General features: G+C 37.5%; 1 pseudogene; it reads right to left on the bottom strand.

Moving 5' to 3' along the window:
• Positions 1–1,395: 1,395 nt before the first annotated feature.
• Positions 1,396–8,913, bottom strand: LOC119287427 (annotated as a pseudogene).
• Between the last annotated feature and the right edge of the window lie 403 nt (positions 8,914–9,316).

Genomic DNA, 9,316 nt, shown 5'->3' with positions numbered 1-9,316 from the left:
TCGAGAGGGCACGAACCTGGGTAAAAACATCGTGTCCCTTGTCTCCTGTTACCATCCGCCTAGACGCACAGTTCGGGACCCCCTACCCAAGATCTGCCGGTTTTGACATCGACAGTAAGTATAAGTAAATCCACTCTAAAGCAAGTGCTCTATTATTTACTGATACACAACGGAACATTATGACATATTTGAAATGAGAAAAAAGAGGCCCAACGAAACATCACGCAACACTAGGAAACAAAACAATTTTTTTCGCAAACAAAAAAATGGCACAAATGTCAAAGCAGTGACAAAATTGTTTGCAAAATTAACAAGAGCTCCTAATGCTAATGAGTGCAATAAAAACAATTCACTCAATAATATATTTCAGAAGTTGTTTTACAACATGCTAGAGGGGGGGAACTTAAGCAAGAAATTATGATTTCTAGAAAATTAGAGGTTGAATGGGAACCAAGAATAAAGATTGGCATCAATAATTGTGAATATAATCATCAACCCTATCTTGGTGCTAGTGTTTCCTCCATACCATAATCTTTATATGGGTTCTAGGATTACAACCAATGTCTCTACGTCTGAACTGAACTTACATCTTGCCGATTCTACTACAAATAAACCTTTGAGAAGAATAAATAATGTTCTCATTGTTGCTAACCTGAGTTATGTTCCTGTTGATTTTACTGTTATGGACATAGAAAGTCATCAATAATGTCCAACTATTTTGTGAAGATCATTCTTAAGAAATGTTGGTGATGTGAACTGTATAAAAGAAGAAAACATCAAATTCCAATTTCCCATAAGAAAAGGTATGGAACACGTAGGTTAATCTTATTTTGCACGATTTTTTAGTACAAAATTCAGTCCAGAGTTCTTTTAAGATAGTCCTCTTTACCTCCTTAGGTGTAAGACAATGCTTCAATCTCAGCCGTTGGTCTACGGAGGGTAAATTTGGCTATAATGCAAGCAATGATATCAAGGAACCAATAAATTATTTGGTAAGTACGTTTCCATTAGTTAGCATCAATTGGTACTGATTGAGTGATTGTCAACAACCATACCATACAAGTGAATGGCCAGTGTACAACTGTACATCAGTATTTTCTCAGTTTCTTAACACTAGAGGATGGTACTGGTTGCAATTCAAAATTTTAAATAATGACATGTAATATAGGTTAGTATGAAACAAAAAACATGTAATAGGTGGGACAATCATATAAATAGAAATGAACCATGTTCACAAATACAATTTTAAATGCTGCCACAAAAATCCAAAGTACTATTTTTTGCGTGGGAAAAATCCAAAGTAATTTAGTTTCCTTTAGAAATGGCTGTAAAAATGTTCGTTAAAATTAATCTCGCATTTTCTCCCAAACAACCAGGTTTGAACGAAATGAAAAGGAATAATTAGGAGATAATATCCATTTACATGGTTTTCATATCATACCAGCCCATTAATAATTTGATTTTGCATCGATATGTACAGTGTATCAGTAGTTGACTACATGTTTCTTTCCAGCTACATTAACCCTACCATTTAGGTTTTGCTAACTAATGAAAACTATTGAAGTGCAAAGACGCTATTAACCTTGACAAGGTAAACATGAACTTGTCTCAAAATGAACGGACCAAAACAATTTGGGACCATCTTAAAATTGTTCTTCCATCAAACAGGCCTCGGGGCGGTTGACTTGTTTGCACGACCTATGGGCCGACCCAGGGTCCACATCTCACTCGTACAAGGCTTCAATTTCACTCTGATATTTGGCTGCCACTCTGTCCCTTCTTATCTTCATGGTCGGTGTCATCAAACCATTATCAATCTGAATATGGAAAACCATACCAAGCTAGTAAATAACATAGCTACTCAATCATCAGCTAACGGAAACTTATCGTGCATTGTTCGAGAAAATCTTACCGTAAATGGTTCTTCAACAACAAGAATAGGGCCAATCTGGAATGAGCAACCCGCCATCCTGGTATTTATTAACAAATTAATTCAACTTATGCGATATTGATCTGACAAGACTGAAATCGCATGTTAAAATTAAAATCCTAAATACCAGTGTCTCACTACTGCTGATTTTGTTTTAACTTTCAATGATTGATTTAATTCTCTTCTGATTATTGAACATCTGCAATCTTCAAATTAGCTAAAAAGTCTCAAATATGTAGGCAGAATTCACAAGAAAAATAAGATTATCTGAAACGTTAAATTAAAAAAGGCAGGCAACTCTTACCAAGTTCTCAGCTCATCATATAGCAAGTTCATGACCGTATCTTTGGCTTCGTCATTGTTCCCATCGAGGCTGGACTTTCTTTTTGCAGCTGCTAGAGCTTCATTATTATTGGGAACAACAATTGCACCAAGGCGTCGTCGATCCTATGCAACAAACAAATAACACAGACCATGACAAAAATTCATCATTCAACTTCACCAGTGGTACTGATCTATTTCATCATCGAAATACCTACATATAATCGTATTGTACTAACTCTTTTCATGAACAAAAATACACCACATGGTTTGAAATAACGATCTGGCAGTTCTATAAACATTTTTGCTTATCACTTGAGAACTTTTATTTTCTCACAGACCACATCAAGGAGCATCAATTGCCATGATAATAATCAATTAATCATAGCAGGACATCCCGTATAGCTAGCACTTATGAGGTTATGCCCTTTTCCTTACCTGGCCAATAACCATTATTTGATCAATCAAGCTACTCCTGCTTGCTATTTCCTCAAGCTCAGCAGGTTCAACATTCTCACCTGGAAATTGGGACATTCAAGTGCAATTAGATCTAGTAAACATTCAAGTGCAGCCAAATTTAACTAGAGTTATGTGATCTCCAAGACATATGAATTAATTGATTTTTTTTCGAGAGTATGACATCACACCCCGGTATACAAAGAAGTGGAATGTCATAAATCAATGCACAGAGATGACTGTAAATAAATCACTTTGAGTACATAATACTCAAAGTGACGTTCTCAAAAAAACAACAAACTAATTGCAATACCTGTAGCGAGAACTATCGTATCCTTTGCACGCCCTTCAAGAACAAGTATCCCTCCACATTTTCGACTAGGCCCTGTGGCATGGTGAGGTGCAATCCAGCCTATATCTCCAGTGTTGAACCAACCTTCTTGATCCAAAGCATTATTTGTAGCAGATGGATTCTGTGACAACAGAAGTTTAAAAGATAAATGAGAACCTTCTAAGGAAGATGAAGCTCAAATGAACAAGTACAGAGCATGGTATCTTAATATGGATTGTAAGATTTAGCTAACTGACAGACATCGACGCCACCTTATGAAATGATGGTTCAGAAATATCACAGTTTGTGAGGTTTTTGTAAATTCTATTTTTTCCGATACTAGCGTTGATGTCATGATAAATAAAAATGTCCAATATTTGTGTCCTATACATTCGTTAGTTGATTATAAGCGTGATCATAACGTCTGAAACTTTGTGCTCTATTCATGGAATTAACAGGCTTGGGGTGTAATATATCCGTCACTGAGGAAACGAAGTTTCATGAAGATCCTGAGTGCTGAATAAATATGCTTATTGCACCAAGTAATATGTTTACACAAGATCTCTTTCTATAATATTTGACAGTTGATTTGTGTTGGTATAGGGAATAGATAGAACCTTATAATATCCCTTCATTACTGGTGGTCCTTTAATCTTCACAATCCCCTTTGAACCATCTGGGAGCACCTCACCGGTCTCTATGTCCACAATCTTGATTTCTGTATGCTTTATTGGGTGGCCAACTGTGCCAAGAACCTTGTTACATCAACTGCTTATGTTAGTATTGAGTATAACATAAGCTATAAATAGGGAAGAGTACGAATGGGAGGTAATTCACACACAACTGGTTATAAGTTTGCAATCAGTTCAAATCACACACAAATATGCACAGGTATGGAAGAAGCACAAGATCAGCACAAAACATACAACACCAGAGTTATCATCTTCTTTGTCCTTAGAAATTAAAAATCCTGCATGCTCCTTTTTAAAGAAAATGGCGAAAACTTATGCATTTCAGGGGCCATGTCTGCTTCCAGATCCGAGTTTATTTGTATAGTAAGGTATCCTTTCTGGGAGCAAAAATGTGTCATCTGAATAATACTAATGACATTATTCCACCTTTTTCGGCTTTTTGTTGTGAAGAAATTAGCATCAAATAACCCAAGATCTAACCGAAAAATGCCAATGATGGGCGACCTCCATGGAGGTGATTATTTTGATTAAGTCAAAAATCATACTTTTGAAGTTTCAAAAAATTCTGAAAAAAAAATCATACATGTTCATATGGATGTATTCTACATGCGTGCACTTTTTGAAGATGATATACATTATAATGAGAGCTACACAAAAAAGAAAAAATCACAATTTGAAACCGATGAACAGCACAAACACTGTTCACTACTAGAAATGCTGGATTTTGTCTTTTATTGTATAGCTCTCACCATAATGTATTTCATCGTCAGACTTTATACACATGTAGAACACATCCATATGAATGTGTATAATTTTTTTCAGAATTTTTTGTAACTCCAAAATGTGATTATCGAATTTTAAAAAAATATCCACCTCCATGGTGGTCGCCCGCCAAAAGCCTGCACCTAACTCACTATATGATCTTCCTATTAAATACAAAACCAATTATTTTTCAACATGCCAGAAGATCAGTCAATGAATGCATATACTCATGTGAAACCTCTTACATTACAGAATGGACGCCTAGCAGCTACAGCAGGGGAAGTCTCTGTTAGACCATAGCCATTTTGCACTTTGATACCAATGGCCTGAAAGAGAACAATATTGATGAATGGATCATTTAACATAAGAATTATATTTATTGATAATCATGTACCTCAAAAAACTTGTCCACATGCATCGGGAGGCTTCCACCACCACTTATAGCAGCCTGCAAATTATCACAGAAACCATAGAATTATTAAGTACAGTCAAGACTAAAGTTCAGGAAGCTCATTTCACACTCAAACTGCAATCGAGATAGCATAGCAATAGGCACATGGGCAAGATAAGTGTACCTTCGAAATTCCGATTGTAGAATGGATTTTCTTGTAGACTAACATCTTTGCCAGATTATGCAAGGGCCACAAAAGAGCAGCAACAATTCTTGCCCATAGACAATTGAACATGTAGGAAATGGACGATGGCTTGACAGGATTCTTTGATAAGACTGTTCCCTTTCCAGACAGAAAAAGGAAATTGGGCTCAGGGGAAAGAAAGAGGCTACAAAAGCAGAATCCAACGGGACACAAATTTATAGAGAACATCCAGTCATCAAAGAATTAGAGGAAGAGAATATAACGAATTTACTTACAGCTACGCGAATTAAGTAACTCATGCTAACTCAGGGTTCATACCTCAAATATCTTCTTTGCCTCCATATATAGCAAACTTATCTTGATAAGTGCAAGGGCAACAGTTTTTCGAGCAGGAGAACTGGAAGATATCTGCCTCTGAATTGAACTGTACAAAGCGAAGAAACATTACAAAATGGATCTAAGATTTTACGAACTGTTGCTAATCACTAGTGATCGACAAGAAATATCGATTTCATGGATTAAGAAAACTGATAGCCCAAACAAGCAAAAAAAGATATAATCAAACATAGATGTTGATAGCAAACGAAAGGTGAATATGACATGGAGCTGCATTCAGAGCATTAGAGAACTGAAGTAATTCTACTATCCAATATCATTCCTGTAAGAAACGTCATAGTTTAGATAAGCAGTTTAACTATATAATTAGAAAAACTAACCTGTACAGAGTTTCATAGACCAGTGGTACAGAGAAAACATAATGAGGTTGGTACTTCTGCAAATCTGCCTATAAAAGAAAATAAAAGATGTTAATATTACATAAGCAGTTTCAGCATCTTGCACAACAGACATGCAATAAAAATAGAACAAGAAGAAAACTGCAAGGTACACAAAATGTTGAGCGCATTGTGATACTGGGTTCCATGCATAGGGCACATGTGTCTCAACTTAATGACATCACTAGGCCTTTTGCCAAAACAAACTAGAATGAAGTATTTTGTGATGAAAAGTACCAAAATCATACCTTCAGGTATTTCACACTACTGTAAATTTGTTGAGTTCCATGAGTGAGGATGAAATACTCGGCAGAACGCTCATATGCATGCCAGGGTGGAAGCATGCTTAGGAACCTATCACCAGGTACTGCTGGAACAATCTCCCACATGTTATTTATCTGCAGAACATAAACATCATAAATCTTTATGTGGATACAGAAGGAACACTTTGAAAAAACTAAGCACTTCAGTTTAAAAAATCAAGGCACTTCAGACTTGAGATACTTTAGGAAATCCAGAAAAACATGATACTGATCAGCAAAAGTACCCATGTTTATATAATAGGATTACATCAAGATAAGGAGACAAAATAGAGGTTATTGCACAAGGCATAGTATATTACTTAAAAGTAAAAAACTCATTGTCCATATTTGAACATTGCTGCATGTTTAACCTGATGCAAGAGATTTCGGTGGGTAAGCATCACGCCTTTTGGTGCGCCGCTTGTTCCACTGGTATATATTAGAGTCGCAACATCTTCTGGAGTAATAGCTTCGAAGACACCTTGCCGACCTAAAGGAAGAAAAAGTTACAATAAAGTAGGACATAGTTGGAAGAAAAGGAACCATGAGATGACAATGTTGGAAATAAAAGAAGAATTTTCTATAGAAATATTCCTAGTGGTGTCATATTCTCTGAAGAAACAAAGAATAAGTTGTGTGCTCCTCTTTAAAACAACAGATGCCAAAGCTATTAAGCTTAGATAGAAACCATTTGCTGTTGGCTGCAAAGAACTTAAGTGGCAAGCTTTCGACATAACTTTGAGCCAACCATTAAATGACAAGCTTGCAAAACCAACAGTAATAGGTACATCTAGAGGCCTATATTATTGGATGCTAAGACATCTTACATGATGCAAATGATTAGCAACTTATCTGACATTCAACGTCAGAAATGCAGAAGAAAGTGAAGTACCAACAAATTAGAAGAAACGTGCTCCATACATCCTCAGCTAAACATTTCTTGTGATTTATATCATATTATGATATCATGCAAATGATACCTTGCTCACTTGAGTAGCACAATGCATTGCGATTTTCTCGTCCAAGTTCAGTGATATCATTGTAGTCATAAACAGGTATGTCCATCACAGCTTTACTATTTAGGGATGATTTATCACCCCAAAGTAGCACAATAAATCTTGCATTAATCCTTGAAATGAAAGTTTCTGCAAGCCGGTTAAAGAATTGAGGACTGTCCACAACAAGTGCAATACTGTGATGGGGGAAAAACAATAAAGTCATATCATAACATGAAAGTAAAAAACCGATATTTCTATAAAAAATTACACTGCATAAGCATGAGATATTCATCATAGCACCATTAACTAGCAATCGATGATCTCTAGAGTCAATGTGATATATACACAGGGTTATGTTTGAGGCAAAGCATTCTAGATGCAAAATAATAACCAAGCAAGCATAATTTGAGAGATTAAGTTCATCGCTAGGCGTGCGCATGATGATAACAATAATAGAATATTATGAACATTTTGGTCCAGTAAAGATGTCAAAACTACAATGCAGATGTTGCACTTTTTGTCACGTGCTAAGACAAGTCTGATCTGAAAGGTAGTCCATCCAGTTCTTACTTTAACTGTAGAGGGCAAAACCATGCCAAACTTGCACCTCAAATTTGCATGTCCTGTTAACATCAATACCTCGCTCAATTCTAATCTCAAAATACTATCAAACAAAATCAGTGGAAGAATTTAAATAGGCATATCAAAATAGTGTGTTGGCTTTTAATGGTCAGGTCCTGAATCCTGACAGGCACTTGGCTTAACAGTTCAAGGGTAGAAAGAGAGAAGTGGATGAAATTTCATTTATGTTGTGCGCGGCTTAGATTTTTACAGTTCCTAGATTGCATAATGAACCATTAAAAGCACAATCGAATAATTTCAAATTCACATTTCAAAAGGAGTTGATACTCACCTTTCTGAGTGGCTGTATATTTGGAACAGTTCTTCATCGGAAGATTTTGTTCCTCTAACAACATTGATAGCACCAGTAGCCATGATCCCTAGATTGCATGTGTCAGTGGCATGATTACTGATGAACATATATGATCATAACATTCCAGTGATTTGAACTCTTCATTTCTTCAGCAGCTAATATCGATAAGCATAAAAGATCGCAGAACAATACATGTGCATCATAATACATGTTAAACGTCTTGAAACAAGAAAAATGCAAATTACCTTGATCTGCAACTAGCCACCGACATGAGTTGTCAGCAAAAAGGGCTACCTTTTCATCTGGAGCAACACCCACGGCCCTCAGACCATGAGAGAAATCCAATATTTGTTGTTCAAGCTGGATAAAGAAGGTACATCAGATAAAATATATAAAAAACCAGTATTGAAGTGCATATGTATGTTACTCAGTAACAAAAGAAACAGCACATATGGCCCAACGATGCCTACTTTGTGTTCCTATTTCTAGAGAAAGAAAATGCCTTAGATAATCAGGCAGCAACAGAATTTATGGTGGTTGTTCAACAAGTACCTGCTTATAAGTCAGCTCGGACGGAGGATCATGGTAAGGGTCCACCAGAGCTACACTGTCAGGGTACTTTTCTGCTGCTGTCCTCCAAATATCAGGAACCGCCTTCCATTCATCCGCAGCCGGTTCGTTTCCAGCAGGCGACAAGAGAGCACTCTCAAGCAACGGCGAGCACTTGCTGCGAGCTGGGCTGTGTGTCTGCAATGTGGATTCATGAAAGTTTCAGGCAAAAAAAAAAAAAAACTAGACATCATCTTGACGCAAACCATGCCTACTCTGTAAAACTGTCCTCTGCCTGTGTCACAACGCTGACAGACTCATCATGTTGAAGGTAAAATCTCACAAGACACAACTTGGATTAATTATACTCCTCTGTTGGCAGAGGTGAATCTCCCCAAAAGGCTTAGCGGAGTTGTTAAACATTGCAGGCACAACTAGTTATACTACTGCCATCTCTGAAGTCTGAACCTTGTTAATACTACTGCCATCTCTGAAGGTGGACACGCGACACTGCGACAGGCTGGGGCTGCTCTGTAAAACTGGGAGGCGGGGCGAGTGAACTACTCACCGTAGCGCCGGGGCGCGGGGGAGGGGCGGCGCCGGTGCACCGGGGCACGCACACGCGACCGCGCCGCGCCGCGAGGAGGCGGCGCCGGAGCGGCGGGGCGGCTG

The sequence above is a fragment of the Triticum dicoccoides genome, chromosome 4A, assembly GCF_002162155.2.
Source record: "Triticum dicoccoides isolate Atlit2015 ecotype Zavitan chromosome 4A, WEW_v2.0, whole genome shotgun sequence".
Taxonomy (NCBI): Eukaryota; Viridiplantae; Streptophyta; class Magnoliopsida; order Poales; family Poaceae; genus Triticum; species Triticum dicoccoides.
This window is presented reverse-complemented; position numbering and strand designations above follow the sequence as displayed.